This window comes from Paramormyrops kingsleyae, chromosome 6 (genome assembly GCF_048594095.1).
Source record: "Paramormyrops kingsleyae isolate MSU_618 chromosome 6, PKINGS_0.4, whole genome shotgun sequence".
In the NCBI taxonomy this organism is placed as follows: domain Eukaryota; kingdom Metazoa; phylum Chordata; class Actinopteri; order Osteoglossiformes; family Mormyridae; genus Paramormyrops; species Paramormyrops kingsleyae.
Window position 1 is genome coordinate 29,085,199 of NC_132802.1, and position 15,867 is coordinate 29,101,065.

General features: G+C 43.7%; 2 long non-coding RNA genes and 2 pseudogenes across 3 annotated transcripts; 2 read left to right on the forward strand and 2 right to left on the reverse strand.

The window, feature by feature from the left end:
- Positions 1–961: 961 nt before the first annotated feature.
- On the reverse strand, positions 962–2,395 carry LOC140591752 (malate dehydrogenase, mitochondrial pseudogene; annotated as a pseudogene).
- Positions 2,396–6,076: 3,681 nt separating this feature from the next.
- On the forward strand, positions 6,077–7,249 carry LOC140591669 (uncharacterized). Of its 2 annotated transcripts, XR_011991954.1 has the most exons (5): positions 6,077–6,208; positions 6,337–6,486; positions 6,663–6,820; positions 6,957–7,100; positions 7,211–7,249. It is a non-coding gene; the product is annotated as an uncharacterized lncRNA (long non-coding RNA). The 2 variants fall into 2 exon arrangements; XR_011991953.1 differs by having other exon boundaries at positions 6,080–6,486.
- A 33-nt stretch (positions 7,250–7,282) lies between these two features.
- LOC140591670 (malate dehydrogenase, mitochondrial pseudogene) lies at positions 7,283–12,347 on the forward strand (annotated as a pseudogene).
- On the reverse strand, positions 9,532–14,728 carry LOC140591671 (uncharacterized). The gene is made up of 3 exons (XR_011991955.1): positions 14,424–14,728; positions 13,662–13,926; positions 9,532–13,070 (listed from the first exon to the last, which is right to left on the reverse strand). It is a non-coding gene; the product is annotated as an uncharacterized lncRNA (long non-coding RNA).
- Positions 14,729–15,867: the final 1,139 nt, after the last annotated feature.

The window sequence follows — 15,867 nt, forward strand, 5'->3', positions numbered from 1 at the left end:
TTTGGCGCTGTCCTGGCTTCGTATCACTGATGATACCGGCCTGTGGGGCTGTACCACAGGTATAGTGGGCCAGTGTTCTGTGTCATGTGCAAAACTATCACATGTATTACTTCCGTGATCAAACTCATCACCATTGCTTTACACTGTGAAAAAATAGCCAACAGATAATTTGAGCGCCCACAAAGGTTACAGCAGATTCTTCTGCTAAATCTCTTCTGTTCATCTGCTCAATAAACGTGTTATCTAACTGCTTAGGACACAGCACCGCATATATAATAACCTGTAGCTACAAATGCTAGTCTGATTATGTTAACGCAGCCTGTTCGCTGTGTTGTAAGATCTTGCTATATTATATGAAAAGAAGTACTTCAGATAAAATTATTAATTTAAAATGCTATCCAGGCCTGCAAATCACTTTTGCAGCTTATTAATGGATTAAAATTAAATAGAAAAAGCATTGTCATAAAAAAAAAACAAGGTGAACAGCTTGTACAAGTTTGTATATAGCTCCTAAGAACTACAGTACAATAAGGCAGACTCAGCGAGGGGGCTGAGACTTGGCACAAGAGGGGGTTGTCGGGTGTGCCTTTGTCAGCTCCGAGGATCTACTTTACGTAAAGTTGCAGACTGTTGTTTTGGCTTGTCTGTACTGCACAATAATAGGACACAAGTAAATGATAAGATTACAAGTGAAATCGCTCAGGGCAAGGTAATTTTTGTTATGCAATTGCAGAGCGATCTAACTCTGTCTTTGTTTCAGCTCCCTACCGCCCGACTTTTCCTGCAATATTATAAGATCCCCTACATAAAGTCGCTGACTTGAAGCTAAGGAGATCATATTTAATTCTGAAGCTTGACTTTTAAAAAAAATCCATCGCAAATCAAATCACAACATCTGTCAGAAAAATCACAATTAACCTTTCTGCTTCACACACCAAAAAACAACACGGCCAAAGAAAAATAGTTCGTAAGAGTTTATTTTCAGTACATTGTCCAGCAAACAGCTTCCTTGTGAAGGGAGGACTTTTATTGCGCCTCCCCTTGACCTGGCGTGTTTCCAACAAAGTCCTCCCCCTTCCTGATGGAGGCCTTCAGCTCATTCAAGGCTTCCACCACCAGTTTCTCCTCAAATGCAGAGAGCTTCCCCAGGCCCAGGTTCCTCTTCACTCCTTGTCCACCAAGGAGGAGAGGGGTGGAGAAGTATGTGCATTCGTGATCCTCAGACCTGACGAATGCACATTCCACGACCCCCTCTTTGCCATTCATGGCATCCAGCAGAGACAAGGCGAACCTTGCCCCTGCATATGCCATGGAGAGGGTGGCAGAGCCTGCCCCAGCCTTTGCCCTAACCACCTCCGTGCCTGCCTCCTGGATCCGGCCCGTCAGGGTGGCCAGCGTATCCGCAGTGAACTCCACTTTGGGAGAACACCGGGACAAAAGCGGAATTATAGTCTTGCCCGCATGGCCACCAACAACGGGAACGTTGACGCGAGCCGGATCCAGTCCCGAGAGTTCAGCCACGAAGGTGTTAGCCCTGACGACGTCTAGAGTCGTCACACCAAACACCCGCTTGGGGTCGTAAACTCCATGCTTCTTAAGAATTTCTGAAGCGATGGGGACAGTGGAGTTCACCGGGTTGGTGATGACGCATAACATTGCGTCAGGGCAGTTGCGGGCGCAGGCATCTGCCAGGGTGGCCACAATGGAGGCGTTGGTGTCAAACAGGTCATCCCGTGTCATCCCCGGCTTCCTGGGCACTCCAGCAGGGATGACGACGACTTCACTCCCCTCCAGAGCTTGCGGCAGTTGCTCTGGGCCGACGTAGCCAGTCACCTGCGCCCTGGTCTCGATGTGGCTGAGGTCTGCAGCCACTCCGAGGGTGTGGACAACGTCGTATAGGGACAGCTGGCTCACAAGGGGACTCCTCTTCAGGAGCAGTGACAGGGGCTGGCCGATGCCCCCGGATGCACCCAACACTGCCACCTTTGTATTGCTCCGGGAAGAGCTGCAGATGCTGCGAGCAATGCTCGCAGCTGATTTGGCGATGCGGGAGAACATTGTCAGTACTGCTTTGCTGGTAAGCTGAAAACAAAATGAGAATTCTGCAGACTCTCCCTCAGCAACGACGAGATTTATACCCTCCCTGCGTTCTATAACTTACGTAAGCAACTACGTAAACACGCAAACTAGGGATGCAACATCTCATTGGAAACGGACTGGAACAGAATGGAAGAACGTCACTTTGTGGACGAAATGCATTTCGGGAGTGAAAGAAATGCATTTTGTGTACGTGGCTTTTCTGAACATATATTTCCATAGAGTAGCCACAAATGCTACAGTAAACACTAGTTCGCTGCTTAAGACTAATGTACCATGCAGTTTTAATAATAAGTAATTAAATAATTCATGATCAAAGGCCAAATTAATATCCGTCGCTTAATTAGCTCATATTATAAATAACCTGATATTGCCCCGTGTATGTTGGGCCGAATTTTCTTCCCAGTTCGAGCCCGTGTGCCGTTACTATAGTACCTGACGCTATAGAATTGAACTCTTAATTTATCAGATGACCTGGAACATACAGGCATGTTTTAATTATCATTCCTGTTGGAAGATCGTTCAGGCTACATTTGTGAGCATTTAGACTAATCATTTTCACAGATGAATAAAAATTAAAATGAAGTGTAACTTCCCAGTTGGTGTCCGAAAAAAACCGGGCGTTTGGCACTGTCCTGGCTTCGTATCACTGATGACAGCCGGCCTGTGGGGCTGTACCACAGGTATAGTGGGCCAGTGTTCTGTGTCATGTGCAAAACTGTCACATGTATTACTTCCGTGATCAAACTCATCACCATTGCTTTACACTGTAAAAAAATAGCCAACAGATAATTTGAGCGCCCACAAAGGTTACAGCAGATTCTTCTGCTAAATCTCTTCTGTTCATCTGCTCAATAAACGTGTTATCTAACTGCTTAGGACACAGCGCCGCATATATAATAGCCTGTAGCTACAAATGCTAGTCTGATTATGTTAACGCAGCCTGTTCGCTGTGTGGTAAGATCTTGCTATATTATAAGATCCCCTACATAAAGTCGCTGACTTGAAGCTAAGGAGATCATACTTAATACTGAAATTTGACTTTTAAAAAAACCAACATCGCAAATCAAATCACAACATCTGTCAGAAAAACCATAATTAGATCCTTTCCCCAAACCGTTCAGCCCTATTGTCATCTGACTTAAATGTATTCGATGTTTTGTCATCCTTTCTCCACTGTTGCAAATTTTCCAAGAATCATTTCTCCCAGTTGTTGGACTGATTGATTTATTTATTGAACTCCGACTTCCAGGGTTGAAATTTGCGATTTCAGGGATGAAGACGGGGAAATCCAAACAGAATCGCACTGGCAAAATTGGTCAGAATCGCCGGAATTGCGCGGCGTGGCGACAGGTGGCACTCGATTGTTTTACCGGCGGTAAGCCAAAACCGACTCGCTGCTGCTAGCCGAGCCCCCGTAGTTAATCCTGGGCGGGGCGCCAGAGCGCCTAGTTCTGGGCGCCTCAGTTTGCCCCGTAGACTCCGAGACGGTACGTAGTGTTTCAGCGGTCGCGTACAAGAAGTGTATTTTCAGTTATATTGTATAGAATTATGTAGTTTTGCTTTTGTTTACGTTTGTGAATAAATATATTCGTGTGCCGTTTCATGTCGTTTTTGTTAAAATGCGTTATTTTGATGGATATAGGTGACCGGGCTTTTTATGTTCTCTGTTAGGGAGATGACTGTGTGTAACCCCTGTATCCACTTGTTTCAGGAATTACTCTACTCAAGTGTGTTGTTTATCCAGCACTGGTATTTTATTTTCCTTTGTAATTGATCGAATGGTTGTGTCCAGTTTGCAGTAATGCGTACAACTTATTTGCTGTGAGCGGAGTTTCCACAATGTGGACTGGGAGACGGTAGAAGACTGTGTGTAACCCTTGTGTTCACATGTTTTAATAATTATTCTATCCAAATCGGTGGACAATAAACACCACCACAAATCCGTCGTCCAGCTAATTGTACAGCGCGATACGAACACAGCGCAGATCCACTACCAAGTAACGGGTGTACAACAAGCGGGAAGCCGGAGCGCGCCAACACCCAAGAGCGCTCGCGTGCACAACAACTTTTATTTTAATCGATGTCAGTGCCATTGCTAAGTGAGAATCTGCATAATTTCTATTTTGTTTTAATCCTAGCAGCAAACCAGTAGTCAGAATGTTTTCCCGCATTGCAAGATCAGCTGCAAGCACCGCTCGTACCTTATGCACATCTTCCCAGAACAATGCCAAGGTGACAGTGTTGGGTGCGTCCAGGGGCATCGGCCAGCCCGTCACTGCTCCTGAAGAAGGGTCCCCTTGTGAGCAAGCTCTCGCCTCTGTTGTTTCGGCTTGTCTGTGCTGCACAATTATAGGATACAAGTAAATGATAAGATTATATATGAAATCGCTCAGGGCAAGGTAATTTTTGGTATGCAATTGCAGAGCGATCTAACCCTGTCTTTGTTTCAGCTCCGTACCGCCCGACTTTTCCTGCCTCCTCTTCCCACGCCTCCAGAACCATCCCACTCTCATCCAACCTAACCCCGTTCCTCCCCCGTGGATCCGCCATCGTTGCCACCCTGGGTGATGCCTGTGCCCATAACTGCCCTGACGGTATGTTATGTGTCAGGGTATATCTTTTTAAGATTAAAAGAACAAATTCATTCAGTATTTATTAAAATGGTATCCAGAACTCCAGGCCTGCAAATCACTTTTGCAGCATATTAATGGATTAAAATAAAATGGAAAAAGCATTCAGTCATAAAAAAAACAATGTGAACAGCTTGTACAAGTTTGTATACAGCTCCTAAGAATTACGGTACAATAAGGCAGACTCAGCGAGGAGGCTGAGATTTGGCACAAGAGGGGGTTGTCGGGTGTGCGTTTGTCAGCTCCGAGGACACTTAGTGCAAATATTTCTTCATCCCTATGTCCTCAAATCTACTTTAAGTGAAGTTACAAACTGTTGTTTTGGCTTGTCTGTATTGCACAATAATAGGACACAAGTAAATGATAAGATTATAAGTGAAATCGCTCAGGGCAAGGTAATTTTTGGTATGCAATTGCTGAGCGATCTAACCCTGTCTTTGTTTCAGCTCCGTACCGCCCGACTTTTCCTGCCTCCTCTTCTCACGCCTCCAGAACCTTCCCTCTCCCGTCCGACCTAACCCCGTTCCTCCCCCGTGGATCCGGCATCGTTGCCACCCTGGGTGATGCCTGTGCCCATAACTGCCCTGACGGTATGTTATGTGTCAGAGTATATCTTTTTAAGATTAAAAGAACAAATTCCTTCAGTATTTATTAAAATGGTATCACAAACTCCAGGCCTGCAAATCAGTTTTGCAGCATATTGATGGATTAAAATAAAGTGGAAAAAGCATTCAGTTATAAAAAAAAAAACGATGTGAACAGCTTGTACAAGTTTGTATACAGCTCCTAAGAATTACAGTACAATAAGGCAGACTCAGCGAGGAGGCTGAGACTTGGCACAAGAGGGGGTTGTCGGGTGTGCGTTTGTCAGCTCCGAGGAAACTGAGTGCAAATATTTTTCCATCCCTATGTCCATGGGTGTAAATTTCATTTAACAGTAGGGGGGGACAATAAATATAAAATTTCTCATGAGCAATTTTTGAAGGGGACACAAATAATAAAGTCAAATTGTACTTATAAAGATATGTCCCCACAATGAAAAACTTTGCTTCTATCATTATTATTGTAGCATGGAGACTGCGTCATTATGGTTATTTTCAAAGTTTTTCTCAGGTTCAATGACAAAGCAGATTTTTCCTCAAAACTATTTATTGCATTGTTTGTTAATGTTGTTTACAGTCAAGCCATCAACATACAATAAAATTTAAACATGACTGTTTAAATGCATAATAGAAATTGATTATACAAAAAAATACAGTGGGGTCAGTTCGGATGTAGCATTTAGTAAATGCACAGCTAAACAATATGCTAATTGTGGCCGTTAATGTTAAGTTAACATTATGCGAACACAGAGCAGATCCACTACCAAGTAACGGGTGTACAACAAGCGGGAAGCCGGAGCACGCCAACACCCAAGAGCGCTCGCTTGCACAACAACTTCGGCCAGCCCGTCACTGCTCCTGAAGAAGAGTCCCCTTGTGAGCAAGCTCTCGCCTCTGTTGTTTTGGTTTGTCTGTACTGCACAATAATAGGACACAAGTAAATGATAAGATTACAAGTGAAATCGCTCAGGGCAAGGTATTTTTTGTTATGCAATTGCTATCAGTCGGGTTTGCCTGAAGACAACATCTAATGATGCCATCAAGGAAGGTAAAGACAAGGCGAAGCAGGATGTGCAGGATACTCTGCAGTGGGGCAGGATCTTCAGCTACAGGCACATGCAAGAGATTTTCAATGATGCGAACCCACTTAGCAGGTTGGTTGAAGAGCTTTTCAGCCTGTTTATATATCATGTTGTTTCTTCTGTCTGAAATTTACAAAACTGATCCTTTTAAATGGATGATTGAGGAGCTGGAGTGTCCTCAATCACCTGGAGTGGTGACTGGTGACTAATGCCCCCCCCTCCCCCCGTTATGCTTTTTTTCTTTACAGGTGAAAAATGTCAGCAGGTTCATTTATTACATGAACTTGGAGAAGCCTTCCTTGGGATTTGTCGAGGAAAGAGATAAAACTAAGTTGTTCCTCTATGAGATGACTGAGGTAAAGCTGTCCAAGCAGATGCAGATGAATTACCTAAAGAGTCTGAAGAGGTTGGTGGCATGTTTTGTGAATTAGTAGCATACACACACACACACACACACATATATATATATATATGCATATATATGTGTGTGTTTGTTTGTGTGTGTGTATATAAACTTTAAATATGTGTACTTCCTCTTTCAGATTCCTGAAATATCATACTACAAACACTGACCTCAGGTACTTGAATGAAGGACTGTGGAGCGACTGCATGTTCTTCACTGAGTACATTGGCTCACCCCAACAAAGCTGTGCCAAGCTGGTGAGCAAGGAGATTGCCCAAAGGAGGTAAGTTCAATTGTTCACACCCATGTAACTTGTTGATTTGGTGATACGTTTTGTCTTCTCTGCCTCTAGTCTTTTCTAACACCCCTGCTGTTCTCAATGTGTGCTGCCAGGAGACCCAAAATCAGCAAGAAATCCTGCTTACCCTACTGCCTGTGACGTCCCTTGACCGTAAGTATTGTACAGTACTCTTTTTGTTACCCATCTTAATGGGCTATACGATACGGTCATCTGTGTGAAGTAGCAGGAAACATCCATACAACGAGGGGCCACATTTGCTCTATTCTCTGAGGAAGAGAAATCTGAATTTATCAAATTTATTTCACATTTCCAGCCAGAACCAAGCAGGGCCTGTTCAAAAGCAGGAATTAAATCTTTGTTGCTGTTTTTCCTCTGCCACTGTGGTTTGACATCTACTTCAGCCATGTGCGTCCACATCTGCTGAGCTCCAAGGGGGATCAAAGAACCACTGATGACCTGGGTGGGATGAGGTTTTTTGTCTCCACCACAGGAAGACATACATAGAACGTCTCAAACGACCTCAACCGGCTACACCAAAAGTTAGCTAATCGTCATGATGCATTTCCCCTACAGTATCTTCTAAATACGTTATCGGGTGTTACGTTAGTTTCTCATATTGTGGAAATTAGCAGGAGAACATTTTAAAACAAATTTGAGGAAGCACTTCTTTACACAGCGTGTAGTTAGAGTATGGAATAGTCTTCCTGCTAGTGTAGCGGAAGCTACAGTAAAACCCTGGGTTCCTTTAAATCAGAGCTAGATAAGATTTTAACAACTCTGAGCTATTAGTTAAGTTCTCCCCAAACGAGCTTGATGGGCCGAATGGCCCCCTCTCGTTTGTAAATGTCTTATGTTCTTATATTAATCTTGCATTTTTGATACCAGATGGACCCAGTGACCAGCCAGACTGCCCAGGAGTGTTTGAAACAGACAGCAAGAGCACGACAGACTCTGAAAAGTCTTTGTTCGCCGATTATCTCACTCATTCTACTCCGACAGCTCAAAATGTGGTGGCGGCCAGTAAGCTGAGGAGCAAGCTGGCAGGTAAATCGGTAAGCATGTTTTATGTATGTCAGAAGACTTGGAAAAATCGACACACGAAATCAAAACCCTCACCACTGAATACTAACCTTAAACTGTTCTCCATTTCAGTGGAAAGTCTGCGGAAGAGGGAACCAGTCGTGCTGCCTGTGGCACTGCACGGGACGCTGCCTTTGGATCAAATCAACAGTTGGATGTCCAGTCAGTATTTGACAGGTTTCTTCAGACCCACCTGGTGACCCTGGATGTGGACGTGCCAGGCAGGAGTGCCGGTTCACAGACGTCAGGCCAGTTTCAGTGACAGCTATACGAGGTTGGTTGGAGGCCCAGATGAAACTCCGTGTGCAGCGTGTCCTCTGTGAGTATTGTTATTTAGAGGTCGACCGCCATGGGTTTTTCAGTAGCCGATGCCGATATTTAGGAGTCGGGGTCAGCCGATGGCCGATATATGCTGCCGATTTTTTTTGGGCCGATAATTGGATGTTTTCCCCTCTATTTGCATGGTAAAATATCACGCTAATAATAACAAACGATACAGAAAATTTCTCAACTTGGCATTTATTGAATACTGACTTGTGTAAATTTAAATATAAACTTAAATAACAAAACACAATACAACTTGTAAACAAACTTATAAACAATAAAAACAGCAGCATCAGAATCTCCTAGTGCACAATATAGCAGCAAACTCTTCATTTCTTAGGAAAGGAAAATTTCTAAACAATACAAAAAGGAATGTGCATGTTGTCTTCAGTTTTAACCCTGGGGAACCCACAGGGTCATACACGACCCTTCCTTTTATTTCTGCCTTACATTCAACCCACTCATCAAAGTTAAGAAATTTTTTTTTTTGCTTTACAGCCCATTGAACCAGTAACAGTGACATTTAGTGATTACTGACTCAATTAACCAGATTTTTTTCCACAATAAATATGGCCCCTAACGCGTTTTGAGATTCACCTGTCAAGCTGTGAATAGGTAAGTGGCAGAAATTTTGCATCATCAGTTATAATGTTTAGATGTTATAGAACATGTACAACTAGGTTTTGGATGTTTTGAAACTTTTCTGGCAACTGTGATGATCATGTTCCATGTGCTCAACATCAGCCTCAAAAACAGAGGGAATACATGTGGTACACCAGACCTTACAACCCACCACAGGTAAACTTTCTGTGTGTAGTGCACCTTTTTGCAGGTCCGTTCACTTGACCTGTTTCTTGATGGTTTGGCATGTTTGAAGCATGTGTCTTATTGCCAGCACATGGTGAATGATGAAAAGGAAAACTCAATAAATGCATTTTGCATTTTGGAAATGAGAATGTTGCAAAGATTTGGTTTCTCCTTCTTTTCTGTCCTTATTTCATAGGTGAAATTTAATAATAGTCATCACTTTATGAATCCCCGTGGGGAAATTGTCTTTTTTTTTTACGCCTCCCTCAACTTGGTCTTTGCAAGCAAGCAGTCCATGGCAGCGCCCAGGGAGCTGGGGGTTAAGGGCCTTGCTCAAGGACCCGCAGACATGCTGAGGCTGGGTTTGAAGCGGCAACCTTGTGATTACAAGCACACAGGCTTAGCCCACTGAGCCACATGCTGCCCCTTTACATTAACAAATTAACAAGTTGGAAGAGCATGAACAGTCCAGCGGGTCGTATATGGCACATTTCATAACATGGACTGGGAAAGGGTTATTTTTTTTACAAAACACCTGTTTTTGAGTTCACTGGGTCTGTATGATCATTTTAGCCAATGGAGATATTTTTCCTATAATAAGGTGCTCTGGGTTCCCCAGGGTTAATCCCACTTCCGGTCCCTGAGTCTTCCTTGCCCCACCCGTCCCTCACAGCCATTAGATAGCAATTACTAAAGCAGAAGATGAAATGCAAGGTTAGCATTTTTATTACAGTGCTTTCATCTTCAATTCATTCTACAATTCCAGTATTCCATGCACATTAAAACAATTACACTCTAATACATTTTGAAAGAAAAAAAAACACTAGTAACTAAGTGCATCGTGGTATGATGAGTAGTGTACAAGGCCCAAAACCTTTCACTAACATGTTGCTTATGTTGTTAGCAGACAGATGGCTTACAAGCCAAATTCACAATTAGAATCTAGCGATCGCAGAAAATAAAATAACTCTGTCGTATTACACAGCCTTGTATGCAAGGACAACGTAAGCCCCTAGTGATTGTGACGTTTTCGACGGATAAGCCCGTATAAAAGATAGACATGTTTAATGAGGAAACCAACAGCGCAAAGTCGTGCACTTTTCATCTAGACGTCTGACACATTGTTCGAATCTCCGTTCTCTCAAACACGCTGCAGAGATCTGCCTGCTCCGCCCCACACACACGGAGTGAAACTGTCCGACACAAGAAAAAAAAAAACCAGAAGCAACAGTAACACTGGGCTGCCCGCAGACGTGCCTGTCTGTAAATCGGCGTACTACACTCGTAGTATTAAAAAAAATGCCAAATATCGGCCGGCCAATATGTCGGTCGACCTCTATTGTTATTGACACTAATTAATGTCACGTTTACTGAGAAACAATCTGTGTACATGATTAACATAATCTCTTTAACTGACATAATTTAATTTGTTCTTGACAGCACACTTTGGAAGACAGGAACCCTTTGGATGATCATCTCAGAGTGACATTTTCTGCAGCAAGGACTAACTGTGCACTTGTTTGAACTTCAATTCAGTTCGGTTCTTTAGTCAAGAGTTTTTGTCGCTCTCGACCGGGAGCCGTGGTAGAGGATGTCAGTGCCGTTGCTAAGGGAGAATCTACATACTTTCTATTTTGTTTTAATCCTACCAGCAAACCAGTAGTCAGAATGTTTTCCCGCATCGCAAGATCAGCTGCAAGCATCGCTCGTAGCTTATGCACCTCTTCCCAGAACAATGCCAAGGTGGCAGTGCTGGGTGTGTCCGGGGGCATCGGCCAGCCCCTGTCACTGCTCCTGAAGAGCAGTCCCCTGGTCAGTCAGCTCTCCCTTTACGACGTCGTCCACACCCTCGGAGTGGCTGCAGACCTCAGCCACATCGAGACCAGGGCGCAGGTGACTGGCTACGTCGGCCCAGAGCAACTCCCGCAAGCACTGAAGGGGAGTGAAGTTGTCGTCATCCCTGCTGGAGTGCCCAGGAAGCCGGGGATGACGCGAGATGATCTATTTGACACAAACGCCTCCATCGTGGCCACCCTGGCAGATACCTGTGCCCGCAACTGCCCTGACGCAATGTTATGTGTCATCACCAACCCGGTAAACTCCACTGTTCCCATCACTTCGGAAATTCTTAAAAATTAGATACGCTGGCCACCCTGACGGGCCGGATCCAGGAGGCAGGCACGGAGGTGGTTGAGGCAAAGGCTGGGGCAGGCTCTGCCACCCTCTCCATGGCATACGCAGGGGCAAGGTTCGCCTTGTCTCTGCTGGATGCCATGAATGGCAAAGAGGGGGTCGTGGAGTGTGCATTCGTCAGGTCTGAGGATCACGAATGCACATACTTCTCCACCCCTCTCCTCCTTGGTGGACAAGGAGTGAAGAGGAACCTGGGCCTGGGGAAGCTCTCTGCCTTTGAGGAGAAACTGGTGGTGGAAGCCTTGGATGAGCTGAAGGCCTCCATCAGGAAGGGGGAGGACTTTGTTGGAAACACGCCAGGTCAAGGGGAGGCGCACTAAAAGTCCTCCCTTCACAAGGAAGCTGTTTGCTGGACAATGTACTGTAAATAAACTCTTACGAACTATTTTTCTTTGGCCGTGTTGTTTTTTGGTGTGTGAGGCAGAAAGGTTAATTGTGATTTTTCTGACAGATGTTGTGATTTGATTTGCGATGGATTTTTTTTAAAAGTCAAGCTTCAGAATTAAATATGATCTCCTTAGCTTCAAGTCAGCGACTTTATGTAGGGGATCTTATAATATTGCAGGAAACTGGTGGCGGAAGCCCTGGAGGAGCTGAAGGCCTCCATCAGGAAGGGGGAGGACTTTGCGAAACACCTTTAAGGCCGCCGGCTCTGGCAAGCCTCTGGCAAGCCGGTAATGTTCCAACCAGTGTCCTGAAGCAAAAGTCCACTGGCTCCGACAAGACACCTCACCCCCACTCGGTGGGGTTAAAATGACCTTAATGTTATATTTAGTTAAATTGATGTGTTATATATTAATTGTTAATAAACTGTGTTTTTGATTACTTCTTGGCTGTCTGACTTTGTTAACCTCTGCATGTTTCTCAGAGACTGGGGTTATTCTAACTAACATTCTCTTCCAGCCTCTGACTCAACCCCGTTTGTCCGAGACCCGATGCGACTGCCCAAGTTCAGTTACGGCAAAGTCCGGCCCAGCCTCTGAGGCTCGCACAAGCTGAGTCACGGCATAATGTCTGGCTCAGCCTCTGAGGTGCGCACACGCTGGGTTATGGCATAAAGTCCGGCCCAGCCTCTGAGGCGCACACACGCTGAGTTACGGCAAACACCGGCTTAACCTCTGTGGCCCTCACTAGCTCAGATTTGGCAAGTGTCAGCTGAGCCTCTGAGGCGTTATGGGTCGCCGGGCCCCAAGTGGGCAGCCTACATTGGCCCGATTGGAATTTGCACATCGGCACGACATTGGCCCCAAAATGCTGGCCCATTGTGGGCAAACGTATAGTTTGCAACTGAGAAATTTCTTGTTCATCAAAAGCTGAAGTACAAATTAAAATATTCTGCCCAGTGTAAATTAAGAAGCTGAGGCTCTAAAATCCAGAGTAAATCTTACCGCAGACAACTATACAGAGTTTTAGGCTTCAAAAGCCTTGTTTTTCTCCATGGCCCATCCAGTTTAGCTGTGTAGCTAGCTCATTGGTCATGAGAGTTGACATCACACGCCTGGTTGTAGATGCTACATCTCCACCTCCAACAGTTCCCAGGTAGACAGTCTGCAAAGGTTGATACATTTATAAAGAGGGATTTTAGTAGTCTTACTTCACTTAACTTTTTATGTCACTTTTTAACTCAGACTGTACTAACAACTTTGCCTGTATTCATTAAAAAAAGTATTTTATGAGTGGAAGGTTAATCATTGTGTATATGTGAGTCAGGTCTGCAACATTATAGGCATAGAGACTAACAGAAAAAATGATGATACAAATTATTTCCTTAACAGTTCCTGCAACCTCTCCTGGTGCAACCTCTCCTGGAGCCGACACCTTATCGTGGTAGAGGGGTTTGCGTGTTCCAATGATCCCAGGAGCTAAGTTGCCCAGGGCTTTATGCTACTGATAGGGTCACCCAAGGCAAACAGGTCCTGGGTGAGGAACCAGACGAAGTGTGGCTCATCAGACCCCTTATGATGAGTAAAAACATTGATTCACGTTTTCCCTCGCTCTGACGCGGGTCACCGGGGCCCCCCCCTGGAGCCAGGCCTGGGGGTGGGGCTCGATGGCGAGCGTCTGGTGGCCAGGCCTGCACAAGGACTCTTGTGCATTATGGTATGGAATTACTTTGTGACAAACCATGTGCAACCATACCTGGAATGAGTACTGAGGTTGAATAACGTTGACTGTTATGTGACACTGCTGTCGCAGAACTCATTGGTAGCTCATTTACTGCTGGCTGGGGAGACTCTGAACATGCAGCAGTAGGAGAAGAAGGAGGTTGTTCAGAAGAGGATGAAGTGTGTTCGGTAATAGAGGTCAATACTGGACGAGGAGGAGGTTTGGGTAGGGATGGACATCTTTTTTTACAGCTACACTACCGCAGCCATGGCCCAGCTCCTCCAATCTCTTGTTTGGTCTATTGAAAAAATGTGTATACTATAATTATAAATAGGGCTGTGCAAAATGAAGATGTAACGACAGAAAAATACTAATTGTTTTATAAAATATTCTGTCATTTATTACATTGTGTTGCAAATCACAGTTAGTGGTAATGCATTTAAGCTATTTGATACATTTGAATGATACACTAGACAAATGAGAGTTAACAAGACATAAGTCTATCCATGTGATCATTTTACATAAACTATGCTCTGAACCTACAGAAAATGTGCTATATCATGATATGTATCAACGAGATATGAAATGACCTAAAATGTTACATGAGTTTTTGGACATATCGCACAGCCATAATAGAAAATTACAATCTTTAGACAACATACACAAAAAACACAGATGCTAATGGATTAGATAAACCGCAGAGAGTACACATTTTTATTCTATAATGCAGAAATTCTAAGCTTGAAATCTGTGCTTAAGTCATAGCAATGAAACGGGGTAGGAAAATTATTGTACCTTCTACAACGATCTCCCCTTTCAAGCTGTCTTTCTGGATCACTGAAAAATGAAGTGTCCTCTTCAATGAGAACATGGAAAAATTGATAGGCCTACTTTAAAAAACAAACTGAACACATTGATATAACAACCGCTGCACACCACTGTGTACTGAGACGTAAATTAACTAACAATCTAATCTGATAACTTTCTGACAGGAAATTTTAAAACGTGGTCCGCAAAACCGTCGAGAATTTTTTACGGCTAAGATAAATAATATGTTAAAATACGAGTAAATAGCAAATAAACAGCAACAGCAGCATCAAAAAAACTTATAAATTACCTTCTGACAATTCACGCCTGCCCGCCAAAACTCCTCACAAACGACCTCCGTGGCGCGACGGGGAAAAAAAACCGTTACAGTGCATGGGGATACGTAAAGGCGCATGCGCGTTTGGAAAACTATATTATATATTATTATAATAAAAATAAGACTATTTTGGATAGATTTGTTTATTATGGAATAAATAATTTAACTGAAATTAGTTATAATTGTTTAATGCTCACTTTTAAAATCAGGGCCGAAGTTTCTTCCCAGTCCGAGCCCGTGTGCCGTTACTATAGTACCTGACGCTATAGAATTGAACTCTTAATTTATCGGATGACCTGGAACATACAGGCATGTTTTAATTATCATTCCTGTTGGAAGATCGTTCAGGCTACATTTGTGAGCATTTAGACTAATCATTTTCACAGATGAATAAAAATTAAAATGAAGTGTAACTTCCCAGTTGGTGTCCGAAAAAAACCGGTCGTTTGGCGCTGTCCTGGCTTCGTATCACTGATGATACCGGCCTGTGGGGCTGTACCACAGGTATAGTGGGCCAGTGTTCTGTGTCATGTGCAAAACTATCACATGTATTACTTCCGTGATCAAACTCATCACCATTGCTTTACACTGTGAAAAAATAGCCAACAGATAATTTGAGCGCCCACAAAGGTTACAGCAGATTCTTCTGCTAAATCTCTTCTGTTCATCTGCTCAATAAACGTGTTATCTAACTGCTTAGGACACAGCACCGCATATATAATAACCTGTAGCTACAAATGCTAGTCTGATTATGTTAACGCAGCCTGTTCGCTGTGTTGTAAGATCTTGCTATATTATATGAAAAGAAGTACTTCAGATAAAATTATTAATTTAAAATGCTATCCAGGCCTGCAAATCACTTTTGCAGCTTATTAATGGATTAAAATTAAATAGAAAAAGCATTGTCATAAAAAAAAAACAAGGTGAACAGCTTGTACAAGTTTGTATATAGCTCCTAAGAACTACAGTACAATAAGGCAGACTCAGCGAGGGGGCTGAGACTTGGCACAAGAGGGGGTTGTCGGGTGTGCCTTTGTCAGCTCCGAGGATCTACTTTACGTAAAGTTGCAGACTGTTGTTTTGGCTTGTCTGTAC